Below are 17118 nucleotides of genomic sequence, written 5' to 3' on the forward strand. Positions count from 1 at the left end.
AAATAATAAAAGGTAACGGTTACAAATGCACGGAGAAAAATGAGTGTTGCCAATTTATTAAGAATCTCTTCGAATTATTGGTAATGCAAACCAACAAGCCAAAAATGTGTATATTCTTGGTGTACATTATATTGTATGTGATAGGCATTAATCGCTTGACCAACGGAGTCTAGAAACGTTCGATTTCAAGCACAAAACTGGTTTTTATTTATTTTGTAAATAATTTTAAAAGAAAGCATGAAAGTTGATCAAGTGAAACTGTCACAGATAATCTTAGCTATAATACTGTATTTTTTAAAAGTTGTTTCCTTTATGCGTTTATATATTTCTATAAAAAATATATTTTTTTAGTTGTTTACATTTATATTTTTTATTGAGTAATTTATTTTTTATTTGTATTCTACTCAAGCGAAACAATAGGAAAACGTTCAATTTATTTAAAAAAAAATTTTGGTATTCATAATGTATACCAATTCGTTGTAAAGATTCATCAAAATAGTGATGTGGCATTAAGCTTCGCCTTAAGCCCCCCATACCCAATTTCTACCGATTTATAACAAGTTTCTCATCAACTCTAAGTTCAAAGTTCCAAAAAAAAAGTTATTTTTGAAGATAATATCTATACATTTGTTATGTCGAAACGTTAATTATATGAAATTCTCTAGATAGAAAAAAATCGCAAAGTAAGCTCCGAAAATTATTAAAAACACGTTTCGTTCTGTTATATAATACGTTATAGGCATGAAAAAATTCACAGTGTATCATTAAATGCAACTACAGCATTTGACGAGAGATTTTTGCTCTATTTCAAACAAATCGTATTTTATCAAATATTTTCACAGTTTTCACTTAATTATTATCGTTTTTTAATATTAGCGTGCTCCCTCTAACATTCGTATTTACATATCTCCTTTTCAAACCATCTTCGGGGCGTTAAGAAATACATATAACGGTCAATATGCCAGAGGCCTGAAGGGTTAATAGTGCCTACTCTTATGAACTAGGAACTGGCGCCAAGCTGGGCCCATCGTGGCCAAGTTTCGGGACTGTAAAAAGCGGGCGATTACGAAATTTCGGCTGTTTCGGTGGTTTTATGAAATATTTTCACAGTTTTCGCATTATCATCGTTTTTTTTTTAATATTAGCGAGCTCCCTCTAACATTCGTATTTAGGTACATATCTCCCTTTCAAATCACGTTTAAACGCTTACTACGGGGCCTTGACGAATAAATTAACCGGATTCCTAATTTTGCCGAAATGCGTATTTTCGGATTTTCATGAAAACACGTTCCGACATCGTGATAATATACTCGTAATTTAGTAAAAGTTTATCAGGAAACCTGTCAATTCATTATTTAAGGCCTGCAATCCCTTTTTAACCGGATTACCAATAATTTGAAGAGATATTTAATAAAATAGGAATACTCATTTAAGGAATTGACGAATCTTAATTGATAGCAGTCAAATATATGGCATAAATTAGTTGAAGATAATATTGGTAATACTGAATTATGAGATCAATAAAAAAATATTTAAAAAATCGGCCACAATTGCACACTGTCCCGGTGAGACAAAAATCCTAGGTTCGATAATCCAGTTAAAAACGGGACTGCAGGCCGTTTGCTGATAAACTTTTAGTAAATTCGTAATAATATCGGAACACATGTTAATGCACTTGCGTTTGGTTATAATGACGAAATACGAAAACCACATCTTGAAATACATTGGTATTTTACTTAAAGTTCATCAGGAAGCCTATCAATTCATTTATTAAAGGACTGCAATACCGTTTTAACAGGATTACGAATAATTTGAAGAGGTTCCTAATAAGTTAGCTCTTTATAAGTCGCCTGGAAATCATTCAAATGGAAATTAGTATCTTCGTGATGACACACTTACGGGTGTAGATATGTATATTTATAGTCACACGCCAAACCGGTTTCCGCACAACCCTGCCTTTATCATATTTATAAAGTTTAATGTCAGATGAAGGCATCACGTTTGTGCCAAATTCGATTGGCGGGTTCAAACATATTAAATGAAGCGTTGAACAAGTTTTATCTGAAAAACTAGTATATTACTTGTTTTCAAGTTATATTTCCAAGGGTATAAAAATGCTCACTAATGTTCAACATATCTAGATTTAATTTCTATATTACAAATGTATAGATATTATATTATTCTAGGAACTTAAAAACTTAGTGTTCAAAAGAAATATGTAGAAATTCGGAATGCCGGGGCTTAAGTGTCACGTCTATATAAAATGACGTACTATCATCACTTAACTTTTCCCATTTGATAAATCTAACGAGAACAATGAGAAAATTAAACTCAGAATTCGTGGAACAAGACGATACTGTTTTCCGTCGGGGAGATTAATGATAAAATAAGAACAAAATGCTTCTAATAATCAATATATTTGGCATAGAAAGCCAGGGAGAGATAAAATAAGGAATTCTGGATTGCAGGTAGCACCCTCTTCCAAACGTGCTCTTGCAGGACCTCTTCTGGAATCAGTGCATCTAGGTCCATCCATTAAGTACGGCAATCTCTCTCAGCCAACTGACTGGACGATGACAGCGTGGCTCTTGGCACAATTGGCAGGACTTCTTTTCAACACCGATCGCGGACCCAACAAAAGAAATGCTCGCACCAACCATGGCAGCCATTTTTCTAATATCAGCAAACAATGAGCGCCGGAGAACACGCCATCAGTGGGAGAAACGACGAACTTGTTTGAAAACTCCTTTAAATACCATCACTAGGTAGGAATAAAAACACTCCTTTTAAAATTGCGTCGATATTCCAGGCAAAATCCGGCTTCGGTCTTGCCAAAAAAACTCCGCCAGCTCGCAAAAACCCAAATCCACGTTCAACGCAATTTTGCCTCTCTTCCATAGCACAAAACTTACCATAGCACAAAAACAAGGTGCATCCACATTTCTCGATGTAACTACGTTACAAGGTAATACTTAAAAACCTCGATGACTGACATAGACCAAGTTTTCAACATGTTTGACGTTCTAGGTATAAGCCAAAAAACAAATTTCAACAAACACAAACTATCATTAATCGACCAGTTAGACAAGCGTACCAAAAAAAACATTAAAAGTCTGACGGTAAACGCAAGCTTTTGACAAAGAAACCACAAATACCAAGCAATAAAAACATTCAGCAATATGCAAAGTTATGAATCTAATAAAAAACATATTGCCATTTTAAAGCCAATCTAATTTAATAAAATCTGAAACACAAATTTCTCTCCCTGTTAATTGTATTCCAAATGGACACCAAGATCTTTCTATCACAGACAAGAACGATGACACCGTAAGGAGTAGATAATATCAAAACTGAACAAAAAATAAATTAGTAGTTTGTAAGAATAAAACATTGGGACGAGGTAGGTGGTAGGTTGCAGAGCGGAAATATACTTGGCTCTGGGCCCAGAGGTCGGGGGTTCAAAAGTCAACGGAGTCCTAATAAATATGATTAAATTGTTGCTGGAGTTCTGTGGAAGATAATTATACAGCGACGGGAAACCAAATTTCAGATTCAAAGCATTTCTTGAAGTGATCTACGTTCATCAGAAATAATTAAAATGTGAGCTTAGAGCAAACCCCTCATTTATGAGAATCTTATGTCGCCTTAAGGTGATGCACCACGTCAGGTAACACTTTGAATCGGGACGCTTACAATAACACTTCTTATGTAGACGGCGATAAGGTTTAAATTCCCGCTTAGGGCGAAGCTTAATGCTAAATCACTATTTTGATTATTCTTTATAACGAATTGGTGTACATTATAAATACCAAAAAATATGCTTTATATAAATTGAACGTTTTTCTATCGTTTCGCTTGAGTAGAATACAAATAAAAAAAATAAAAAATTACTATAAATAGAAATGTATGAACGCGTAAAGGAAACAACTTTTTAAAAATACAGTATTACAGTTAAGATTATCTGTAACAGTTTCACTCGATAAACTTTTTTTCTTTCTTATAAAATTATTTACAAAATAAATAAAAACCAGTTTTGTGCTTGAAATCGAACGTTTCTAGACTCCGTTTGCCAAGCGATTTTAATGCCTATTACCTATAGGTAATATAAGGTATACCAAGAATATACACAATTTTGGCTTGTAGCTTCCTCTTAACACCAGCCGCCAGTTTTGATCTGTGTACGAAAAAACATCGCCAAAAAGTGTATTGTTTTTATTTTGCGAAGTTCAGATAAAATTATTTCAATGTTTTACGATAATTTTCTAAAAAATCTTCATTTGCCACATTATACAATAAAGCCATAACCTAAAATGGGTTCCTAAATAGGAGATTTTGAATTTTTAAACAGTTTTTATATACCTGATACTTTATATTTTTCTGGGTTTATAAAAAGACTTGTGCTCGATTCTTTTAAAGACCATGATGTGTTCTAAGCATCTAAAATATTACTAAGCGATCAAAAAACATAATTTTGCATTTCGTAGATACCCAATTTCTACCGATTTATAACAAGTTTCTCGTCAACTCTAAGTTTTAAGTTCCAAAAAAATGTATGCTATTTTTTAAGATAATATCTATACATTAATTACGTTAATTACAAAAAATTTCCTTGATAGAAAAAAATCGCAAAGTAAGATCGGAAAATTTTTAAAAACACGTTTTGTTCTGTTATTTAATATGTTATAGACATGAAAAAAATCACAGTGTATCTTTAAATGCAACTAAAGCATTTGCCAAGAGATTTTTGTTTTATTTCAAACGAGTCGTGTTTTATTAAATATTTTCACCATTTTAGCTTAATTATTATCGTTTTTTTTATATATTGGCGCGCTCCCTCTAACATTCGTATTTACATATCTACCTTTCGAACCATCTTTGAACGCTTACTACGGGGCCTTAAGTTCCTTTTGTTTGTCATAAGAACTACAAATACATTTGCTTTATTACTTCTACCACTGATGGGGTAATATTTAGTTCTACGTCCAATCGAAGTATTCTTGATTAAGTTTGCACTGGCGCGGCATTCCTAGGGCTTGCCACTGCAGTAAAAACCACAAAACTATTTAGTGTCCGAATCCCAGAGATCAGAGAGTTCTATTGTGAATGGTGAGACTGAACAGTTGAACAGTTGAACAGTTGGAACACCGGTGAGTGGTTGAGAGAGTTGGCTGGTTGGTCGGATAGCCTGGGCGGGAGCATTGACTCCTGCCACACGTACCTAGTCACTAGTCACCAGTAACTATGGCAACTGGGATAGAGCTATTCAATGCAACGCAAAAAGCCGTTCCGCTACATCTGATAGTTCTTGTAATAATGCTATTTCCTCGGCTATCTGTAAAAAGGCCGACGAGTAAGGTAATTTGGGCATTTTGGAACTGCTAGTGATGGGATGCATTCGAAATATTGATTTTAGAATATTTTTTTTATGTTCGAATGATTCAAATTTATGTTTCGAATTACGAGGACTTTGATGAAGACGTTTAAAAAATACGCGTACGATAAATAATCAAATAAAAATACATGAATTTACGAGTGACAGAGAATCCTAACCGTCTGCAGCCAGTGAGACTATGTCATCCCCAATTGGTGTATGTTGCGAGGCTGAAGGTAGTGAGGAGGGGAAGGAGATGGGGAAGAGTAAGGTGAGAGAGTACTGGCTAAAGCTATTTCAAGCAACGTATGAATACTGAATGGTGATCTTACACCGAGGCGATACTCTGCATACTGAGAGGATGCCTTCCATACAAATTTGAATGGAAACAAATTTTCTATTTAGTCCGATAGCCCAGCTCTCCGTCTCAATTACAATCGCCTGATATCGTAGATCGCCATCAACACAGTTTTGTATTGGAAATTTCAATATTTAGAAAACGAAACACGCCCACGAGGCCCTTCTGGTGATATTCTTTATTCTTTGCCAAAAACGATCAATATTATAAATTTTTAGAATAACAGAATGAGTAAAACATCAAATTGTAATATTTATTATCTTTCTTTTTTGTAACAAATAGAGAAAATCATATCCTCACCGGGATCTCCCGTGCAGAGGAATTCATTTACATATTATTAAAATTTAGTAAATAGTAATTGTAAATAGTGTTTTTTTTCTGAAATAAAATATATTATATCATGTTTTTTTTCAGTAGAGTAGTTTCAGTTATTTGGTCTCAGTAAATTATCTATTTCTGATCTCCCTATGTTTTGTATCAAGCTTTTTATTTGAAATTTAAATGATAAGTATTGTTGTGAGTTTTGAATGAGAGTGGGATTTTGTTTTAGAGTTTAGTACCATAGTATAGGAAGTTTTTTCTCCTAAATGTTGTATTTGACCCTGAGATCTACTGTTTCTAATATGTATGAATGTAAAGCAGTATTGGTTTAGAATAGAGTTATTTTTGACATGTTTTTAAGTTAAGGCGAAGCTTAATGCTAAATCACTATTTTGATTAATCTTTATAACGAATTAGTGAACATTATGAATTATAAAAAATATGCTTTAGATAAATTGGAGGTTTTCCTATCGTTTTACTTGAGTAGAATACAAATAAAATAATAAATTACTCAATAAAAAATATAAATGTAAACTACTAAATTTTTTTTTTTCAATAGAAATGTATGATTGCGTAAAGGATACAACTTTTGGAAAATACAGTATTATAGCTAAGATTATCTGTGACAGTTTCACATGTTTAATTTTTTTGCTTTCTTATAAAATTATTTACAAAATAAATAAAAACCAGTTTTTTGCTTGAAATCGAACGATTCTAGACACCGTTTGTCAAGCGATTTTAATGCCTATTACCTACAATATAAGGTATACCAAGAATATACACATTTTTGGCTTGTAGCTTCCTCTTAAATTTATTGAAGATTTCGTCAGTGTTTCGAAATGTCTCTCGTTTTGCCCATCCCTAGTCAGTTAGTTCCTGCCTCGTAGTGAATACTGAACACCGACTTTAGAGTGGCGGGTACTCGGTTCTTGCGGTGTTTAGACATGCTTATTTCATACAAGTTCTGCACTCGGGAAAGATGAAGCAATCTGATGAGACGCCATTTAAATTTGGGATATTCCGTTATATCCGCGGGTAGCCTTATTTTTTAACCACTCGGCAATTCATGTTCACACCAAGAGAAGGCCAGGAAATGAAACGGCCATTGAACGCAATAAACTTATGTCACAGTAAATAATTTAAAAACCCTTCAATAACAGATATAATTTATTTAATTAAACAATACCCAAATTTCCTCTGAAATTATACAATTTTTAAGTAGGTACTTAATTATAAATCATACATTTTTATGTAATAATTTTTTTAAATACAAATTAGAAATTCACCATCTCAAAGACAATAATTTTTCAATGGTCAAAATAAATGCGACGATTTCACTTTTAAAAAAGGAATCTTTACTGAACCATCAAAATGGCCACCATCTTGAAACGGAAACGGAACGTACAAACAAATTTACAGACAGACGCAATGCAAAATGGTCGAGTTAAAACATGATCTCATTATATATTTTCAAATCTTGTTTTTTATTTGTTTCGTTAGGTTCTTGACAGTATAAATGTAAACAAAAACGCGATCCCTTAGGCGTATATGTGTTAAAACATGTACGATCGTATTAAAAATGAGGAAATCAGAAAATAATCAATCATACTAATTTCGGTTGTATGTGATGTGCGTAATTCCCGCGTAAAATTATTCACGTTCAATGAACTCAAATTTGGTTTGAATTTAAGTGTCGTTATGAAAATTGTAACTGCTGGTGTGAAGAATAATTCTGACAAACGATAAACTAGGTGCCTACCCATAATACAGGATTTTCCAATAAGAGGTGTTATTTTGAATAGCTCGCTATTTCGGTAGATGTTACTTTTGAAGCTGTCATTTTTTGACATTTGACAAGTAAAAACTACGCCATTAATAAAAATGGAACGATACACGCTTCAACAACGCATTGAAATTATTAAAATTCACTTGAGTGAATCAAATGCATATCATCTTGAGTGATGAGGCCCATTTCCACCTCGGTGGCTTCGTCAACAAGCAAAATTGTCGCATCTGGGGCTCGGAAAAATCCAAGAGTTATTGTTGAAAAGCCTCTCTATCCTCAACGTGTTTATGGTCCGGCGGAGTCATTGGACCTTACTTTTTCGAAAATGAGGCTGGAGCAACAGTTACGGTGAATGGATCGCTACCGAGAGATGATTAATGCTTTTTTATGGCTGGAATTGGATGATATTGATTTAGACAACGTTATCTTTCAACGAGACGGCGCTACGTGCCACATAAGCAACGAAACCATTGATCTTTTACGATTGAATAGCAAAATAACACCTCTTATTGGAAAACCCAATAATATTTTAACACAAAATTATTTTTACTAAGTTTTTTCAAAATTTATAATTTGTTATATCTCCTAAGGATAACCCCCAGAACGCCGGGTACAAGTCAGGTGGTTTATAATATTTTTATTTATTTATTTGAAATCCTTCGACATTGCTGAGAACAGAAACAATGTTAAGTATCCGTTCCAATCGATGACTTTGCAATAATATCGACTTTCCCCGGTAGCAACATTTTTTTTATATTGTAATACAATAATATATAATCAACTACCACCGCATTCTATACAAAAACACTCTTAACAATAAATTAGGCAGCGTTGCCGTTTTTACAACTAAACGAAGGTATTTGGTTATTTCCAAACAACGTTTCTCTGGATTTAATTGCAGCTATCTAAAGTGGGTGGTTAATTAATTCAGGACTGGGCATGGATATACAGGCCTTACCATAATGGGTGTAAAAGATGCTATATTCTGCCTGAGCGATATCTTAATATTGATGTGAACACCACAAGAATCCTAACTGTCAGCAATTCTGTTCAAAATGCTGACCTAAATTGATATTTTTGAGAAAAACTTATTAGACAAATCTTTGGTATCATTAAAGGATTTTACTGGCTGAAGATGTACAACCAAGAGCCAAGAGTTATACAAAATGTTTGAAGAACCGTTAAAGGTATATTTTATACATCTAGGGCGGCTCCGCTCAACAGGAAACGAAACAAGGATTGATGGTACTTAACCACCGAAGAGATTTCAAAACGAGTAATCTCTAAATAGTATAAAATAAAGTCGCTATCAGCGTCTGTCTGTTTGTGTGCTTAGTTCTTCTAGACTACGAAATGGATTTTGATAGGGTTTCCACTAACATTTAGAGTTTTTTTCCCGAAGATGTATGTAGGTATATAATATATACTCTAAATAATATTTGTCTTAACTCTAACATTGACATTTTTTCGGATTCACTGCCCAAATTCAAACGTGGCATCATGTCAATAATTTAAACTATTCAATGCGCATACATACAGACACACACACACACAAACACTCACATATACATTACACACGTCACACACACACACCTATATACTACACAAGTCACCTGGTAATTAAGGAATAAACATACCACTTAGCAGACATTACAAGGAAACATATCATAGGTACCAAACATGAAGTATCGTTTCATCTCTGTAAATCATGTACTGTTTGTTTCTATAATATAAAATGAAATAATTCATGCATATTATATTTATGGAAAGTAGAGAAAAGTCTATGTTTGGTAATGAGTTGGGAAGTCAAAACTAAAATAGTTGGATGTTGGAGGTAAAGGGACACCCAACGACACACGGACCCACGGGGACGCAAAGAGACCAGCGGGATTGAAGGTTTTTCCTAGAGATGATTAAACTTTCCGAGTTATATCCATAGAATAAAGAAGAAGTACCTTCCTTCTTTTTTTGAATGAAAAGAAATGTGCTACTGAATTGAGGTAATAGACAATTTAACAATTTAAAATTGTGTATCGCCTTCGTATAATTGAATTTTGAAATCATGATGAAACACATTTTTCAATTGAATACATGCCCAAATTGATCTTATATTTTGGATCACGAAACACGCCCAGAAGGCACTTCTTGTATTATTATTTATTCTATGGTTGTATATCTCAAGGATAATATAAATGTCTCCTAAGGTCCATAGCAGCGACTCTTATTCGTTTACTATATTCCAGTCGATCCCATTCACTATGATAGCTGTGTCGTCGGCATAGGATATTATGTTTGCGTTAAGTGGTAGTTTGAAAAAATCATTGACATAAATTATAAATAGTAGGGGCCTAGGACTGTGCCTTGCGGTATCCCGAAATTACTTGTTAGTGATAGACTAAGTGAGTTGTTTATCTTGACTACTTGGCATCGTTCAAATAAATAGCTTTTTATCCATTTTAGAGCTTTATCGTATATCCCAACACAATTCAATTTTTCAATAAGTTTATCATGAGAAATATTATCGAAAGCTTTTTTAAGATCTATGAAGATTCCGAGACATTTCAAAGATTTGTCTAATGTGTCCTGGATTTTGTTCGATAATTTGGCAATTGGTTGTTTATTTCTTATTACAAATCGAAGGTAAAACTTTTTCTTTAAAATTAAATTTGATGCATTATTTCGTCACTTTTCTAAATCTAAGTATTTATTTTGCTTGTCATCCGCCATTATGCATTGCTTCAAAACGTCATTATTTAAAAACCATGAAACTCCAACCGCAAACGGTCGCCAGTAAAATGATCTTGCGGTGGTGGTGTGTTCAAACATTTATACGCCATTTTCCTCCCATTTCCGGCCAGTGACAGGCTCATTGTTAGCATTAGTGTCGGCAGCGGCAGTCAAAACGGAACATTGCCAATGCAAGTAGTAAAGGTAAATGCATTCTTGCGGGACACAATGGCCTTCTCTTACGTAAGACGGCGGTCTGAATGCACCAAGAGCGGTACAACCAATGCTGGCAGTGCAGTGGCTTTGGTTGCTAACGTTGACTTCAAAAAAATTCATCAAAATGCACAAATTGGACTTCGTATTGGAGCAGTATGAAACAAAACGCTTTATAAAAGAGATTTCTGCCATATGTCACTTCAATGTCGTTCGCTACGTTTGGCGACATAACAGGGTGAGACTTGTCCAGGTCTTGGCGGCAGATGCACATGCCCACCAACTGCGTGGCGTGATTGAGAGAAACCGGCTTAGGGAGTTCCTTTCATTTAGCCACACTATCTGCATTGGGAGGATTGGATTCATATGTCTGTCACTCCTGGACTCACTGACCTCCAGATTCCTACCCACCCTACATAAGTTTTTTTTTCCTTTCCAGAACCTTCTTTTCTTCATTTCGCGCCACACAGCATCCCAAAATATGAGAGTCCAATTGAGGATTTTGGATCGACACGTTTGGCCTATATACTCATTTACTTCAACTGATATATATTTTTAATTGAAGATACCAATAAACTAACATTGATGGTTCGTCATCATCAGTCTCCTAACACAAATCAAAAAGAATGAACCAATGTCCTAACACGAATCAAAAAGAAAAAACTTATGTCCTAACATTAATCAAAAATAAAGAATCAATGTCCTAACACGAATCAAAAAGAAGAAACCAATACCACAACAGGAATCAAAAAGAAGGTACCAGTATCACAACACTAATCAAAAAGAAAGAAATGTCTTTACATGAATCAAAAAGAAGACATAACATGAAAAAAAAACAGTGTTCTAACACGGAACAAAAAGAAAGAACCAATGTTCCAATATGAATCAAAAAGAAAGAACCACCATCGTAAAATTAATCAAAAAGAATAATCCAATACCACAATACGAATTAAAAAGAAGGATCCAACACCAGAAAACGAATCAAAATACGGAAAGCAATACAACGAATAAAAAAGAAGAAACCAATACCACAACACGAAAAAAGAAGATATAAGCAATCTCGTAGAAAAGTTACTGATATAAACTATTTCAAATTTATTAAGAATATGTTCAAATTATTCGTGTTACGATTGAAAACGGGATTGCAGGTTTTTAACGAATGAATTGACAGGTTTCCTAATAAACTTTCAGTAAAACACGAACGTGTGATCGTCACGTCAAATTATCAGGACAAACGCAGGTGAATGCAAACGTGTTCCAATATATTATGAATGTACCAAAGGTTTATTAGGAAACGGCCACCAATCCAGTTTTAACAAATCAGCAATACTCATTATAGAATTTTAATAAATCAGCAATCTTCATTTCTCTTCGTGCACAAATCAAAACTAAAGAACCAAAACGAATCAACACCCCAAAAGTCAAACAACGAACCCTGGCCGAATAAGGTTCTGAAAATGTTTATTTCAAAAAGCCTGCGAGTTTGGAGCAACACTCCCAAATCAGGCAAGGAGGTACCTAAGTATAGATTTGATAGGTGTGTCGGATTCACTCCTACGTTAAGTCCCTGCTCGACAGATTAAAGATCTACCCACTTAGGATTATGCCATCCTGATAACTTTAATCAGTTGATTATCTTCGCCGACGCATTTATTTCAAACCCATCGAATTACGAAGGTAAAAAATTCAAATACCTTTTCAAATTTTTAGATAAACCTACAAACAGGTATTTTTTGTGTAGTTGTGTACCATTTATATGCTATTATTTAACCCTTCACTTTTAGGCCACTGGCACATTAGATAATAGGAGAAATTGTGTGTATTTCCGCTTAGCAATAAAATCCAAATAACTGGATTATTTCTGAACATATCCGAAAACTGAAAACTGTTTTAAACACAGAATTACTGATAACGAATTTACTAGACAATCGCATTATAAACGATATATATATAGGTATAACTTATGCTATCTAAGTCTAACCTAACTAACCAACGAACTAACCATCACGCCGTTTCCCCGAAGGGATAGGCAGAGAGGACGGTCCGCTAAACAGCTCGGTCACACCACACACTCCTTGCCTCATTCACATTCATACATCGTCTCATGCATTCTCTTATATTATTCTGACTCTTGACATGGCCCGACTCAAGTATCTGATTCACTTGGTCGTGCCATGTCTTCCTCGGGCGTCCCCGACTTCTGCTACCATTCACATTTGCATCGTATATTCTCCTTACACTCCTTTCTTCGCTCATTCGCTCTATATGCCCAAACCATCTAAGCGTCCCTTTCTCACACGATCATACATGGTTTTACCACACATACGCCTCAGGGATCTGATTTCAACAGCATTCAGTCTACTTTCATCCTTTCTCTGCCAATTCCATTCCTCACTTCCGTACATCAGGGTAGGTACCAGCACTCCATTGTGGACTGCTAGCTTCGCTTCTTTGGATATTTTTTTGTTAGTTTATTAATAGTTAGTTTTTTTGACCGTTATACTTCTTAGATATCAGATAGTAGGAGACGTTGTGTGTATTTCCGCTTAGCAATAAAATCCAAATAAATGGATTATTTCTGAACGTATCCGAAAACTAAAAACTGTTTAAAATACTCTACTAGAATTACTGGTAATGAATTTATTTAGCAAATGTATTATACGCGATATCCATATATAATATAGGGTTTTCCAATAAGAGGTGTTATTTTGATATCCAATCGTAAAAGATCAATGGTTTCGTTGCTTGTGTGGTACATAGCGCCGTCTTGTTGAAAGTAAACGTTTTCCAAATCAATACCATCCAATTCCGGCCATAAAAAATCATTAATCATATCTCGATCCAGATTCAATCCATTCACCGTAACTGTTGCTCCAGCCTCATTTTCGAAAAAGTAAGCTCCAATGACTCCGCCGGACCATAAAGCGCACCAAACAGTCACATGTTGAAGATAGAGAGGCTTTTCAACAATAACTCTTCGGTTTTCCGAGCCCCAGATGCGACAATTTTGCTTGTTGACGAAGCAACCGAGGTGGAAATGGGCCTCATCACTCAAGATGATTTGCATTTGATTCACTCAAGTGAATTTTAATAATTTCAGTGCGTTGTTAAAGCGTGTATCGTTCCATTGTTATTAATGGCGTAGTTTCTACTTGTCAAATGTCAAAAAATGACAGCTTCAAAAGTAACATCTACCGAAATAGCGGACTATTCAAAATAACACCTCTTATTGGAAAACCCTGTATATGTCAGTTCACTTTTGTTATTTCATATAAAAATATGTATTTTTAAAATCATAGAGTTTCATTTTTTTATCAAATTACGGTCAGAACCAAAGATATTAGTCAGAACCATTGGTTTCATAGAGGTATATCAAATTATTCCGTGGTAAATTTCTATATTTGAATATTAAGCTTGGTGTTTTCTCTTCCTAACACCGTTTATCATTTCTAACTATAATTATAAAGATAAGGAGACAACGATTTCTTAGAGAACACATCATTGTTCACAAAAATTAACAAATTAGCCTTAGGATTTAAGTATGTTCATCGTTTTGGATGCAAATTCAAATTCAAATTCAAATCTTGATTGATCTATCAAAATATAAGCACAAAGAATATTATAGCTTTTAGTTACATCCTATTCTTCACCTAATAAACAATAAGTTAAAAAAATACATCATCAATAGTACTAATTCGGTTCTGTGTCTGTCTGTAACTCTGGTTTATAGAACTATATAACTAGGATTTGTTTTGAATTTTTGCCTCATTTTCAATATATGTTTTTGCTGCATAAATCCAAAACTCAAGATGAAAATGACGATGCGAGCGGTGACTATGAATCTACGCAAATTTCATGACACCAGAGCTTCAGGACCGCAATAAGTTTTCTACTATTAAATTACGAGTACATGTTATCAATCTATCTATCTATTCATAAAAAGAAGAATGTGGTTTGATTTCTATACAAAACTACAGTTTTATTCAGAGACTGATGAAATTTTGCACACTTGAATTTGAAGGTCAAGTGTTCAAAGTTCACTTTTCCCACCCCTCAAAGCAGAACAAATCCCGGACAAGGCCGGGGACTTCAGCTAGTCTTTAAAATGTATTAAGAAAAGTGTCCCGGTGAGTGTTACATTGTTTTGTATACAAATCTACACTTTTATTCCGAGATTGATGATTTGCATGTTTCTAAGACATTTAAAAACCCTGGAAAGAATAAACCGCAAGTAAAGCCGGGATCTTCATCTAGTATAAAACAACATCTATCTCCAAGCAAGTAGTTGGAACAGCGAACAAAGTAACAAACCAGTGGGACATCTCGCTCCATTTAAAAGCAGTCGAGACGAGCGCGGTCCATTGAGATGCCATCTCCTCGGCCGGGCTGGATGTTTACCGACTGCGCCAACCTACTGTCGGCTAAGGGCCCGTTCCCACTTCCGTTTTCAAATCGGAGGCGGGTCCCGTTTTCAAAACGGACGGCCAATGGCCCTGTTCACACTACCGTTTTAAAAACGGACCATACTCTACGAAAAAAAATAATTGTCGATTCACCAAAAACATGTTATTTGCTCATTATTCAGTAATGGTGCGCAATGGACGACGATGAAGCTCTTGTTGTCATGTGGTACTTATTAAATAGAAGGAAAAAAGTGAAAAGAAAATTTTGAGTACACCCAATCATAGCCGAATGATTTTCTGTAGGAATTTTCCAAGTGTTAATTGGTGAGTTAAGAAGTGATGAACTAAAGTTCTTTAATTATTTTAGAATAATAATGAATGGATTATTTATATAGCGCCGTTTTCACCATGAAAAATCACCTCAAGGGCGCTTAATGGCTTAAGAGAATGTCTATCACTTCCTTTAACCATCTACTGGAATGAGTTTCAGAGAACTTAACATATCAAAATACAAAATTGAGAAAGTGCATTTGTCCTGAAGAAGGGCTATCGATATTTTAAAGTAAGAAAACAATAACAACTCAAATATTTTTTATTATGTGTTTATTAAAATAATAAGCTCTTCCGTGCATCTCATTAAAGCTTTAAAATTTAAAAAAAGTAAACTTAAAAAAATAAAAATTTTGATGTACAAAAGTTGTGTACACCAAGTGTTTTGTTTTTATTTGGTTAAAGATAAAATATTACCATACTCTTTCTTCGACCAGTGGTATTAAATTTTCGGGATTTATTTCCTTATCCATTATTGTAGTTTTGATTTATTTACTTAACAAAATAACCAAATACAAGCACGCAGCGTGCCTGCTTCCTTGCGACAGGGAGCGGGCGGGGAGGGGTCGGGGTTTGGCGGGGACTCTGCCGGAACGACTGGACGACAAGTGTGAACAGCTCCATACAACACTATGAGCGAGCGTGTGCCGACACGATTTGAAAACGGACGCGCTGCGTAGGCGAGCCATCCGACAAAAAATGTCGGATCCGTTTTCAAATCGTGTCGGACAAGTGTGAACAGCTCCATACATCCACTACAGCCACTAGGGCATCCGATTTTAAAACGGGACCCGCCCCCGATTTGAAAACGGAAGTGGGAACGGGCCCTAACGGTGCCGGGAGATGACAACACGGCAGGCCCGGCCGCAGCACAGCATCCCGGCCGGACCATTCATCTCGCATACCGGTTGCGAAACTTCTCATACGTATTACCTGGCAGAGGTACACAACATTGAAAGTTAGACTCATTCGGAATTATTAGGAACAAAAACATATTATGGTAGAATTAATAAAATGATTTATTTAAACGCTTTGACTCAACTCTGGCGTCATACACAAAGAAAAATGAGTTTTGCTAATTTATTAAGAGTGTCTTCAAATTATTGGTAATCCGGTTAAAATATCAACCCGTAAAAAACTACGTTTTTTTTATTTACTAGAATCAGACTAATTTGTTCACTTTTCTGAACAGCTCATATGATTTATTTTTTTATTTTATTTATACACGATTTAGAGAGTACATGTGGTTTTTTGTGATATTTCACCCTCCATGCTAGGGATGACCATGTGTTATGGCGGGTGAATTTTACAGTTTGCGGACATAGAATCTATACATTACCATAATATAAAAAAAAGAAAAATGATGTATACCTAGCTAGTTTGGGTTGCAAGAAGAGGATGGAGAAGTTACAGAATTATAAGAAGATGAAAAATTTGAGAAATTATTAGTAAATAGATCACACTAATTAATTATGTACATACTATACCGCTAAGTTAGGGAATAAGGATATATTATGTTTTGTCTGAAAGGTGATTAAATTGATAGAGTGTAGAATGAATGGGTATTGTAGTTGTAATGTATTCCGTGTGTAAGGATCCATTTCGTAAT

The sequence above is a fragment of the Hesperophylax consimilis genome, chromosome 26, assembly GCF_061612785.1.
Source record: "Hesperophylax consimilis isolate HC1 chromosome 26, BYU_Hcon_1.0, whole genome shotgun sequence".
NCBI classification, from domain to species: domain Eukaryota; kingdom Metazoa; phylum Arthropoda; class Insecta; order Trichoptera; family Limnephilidae; genus Hesperophylax; species Hesperophylax consimilis.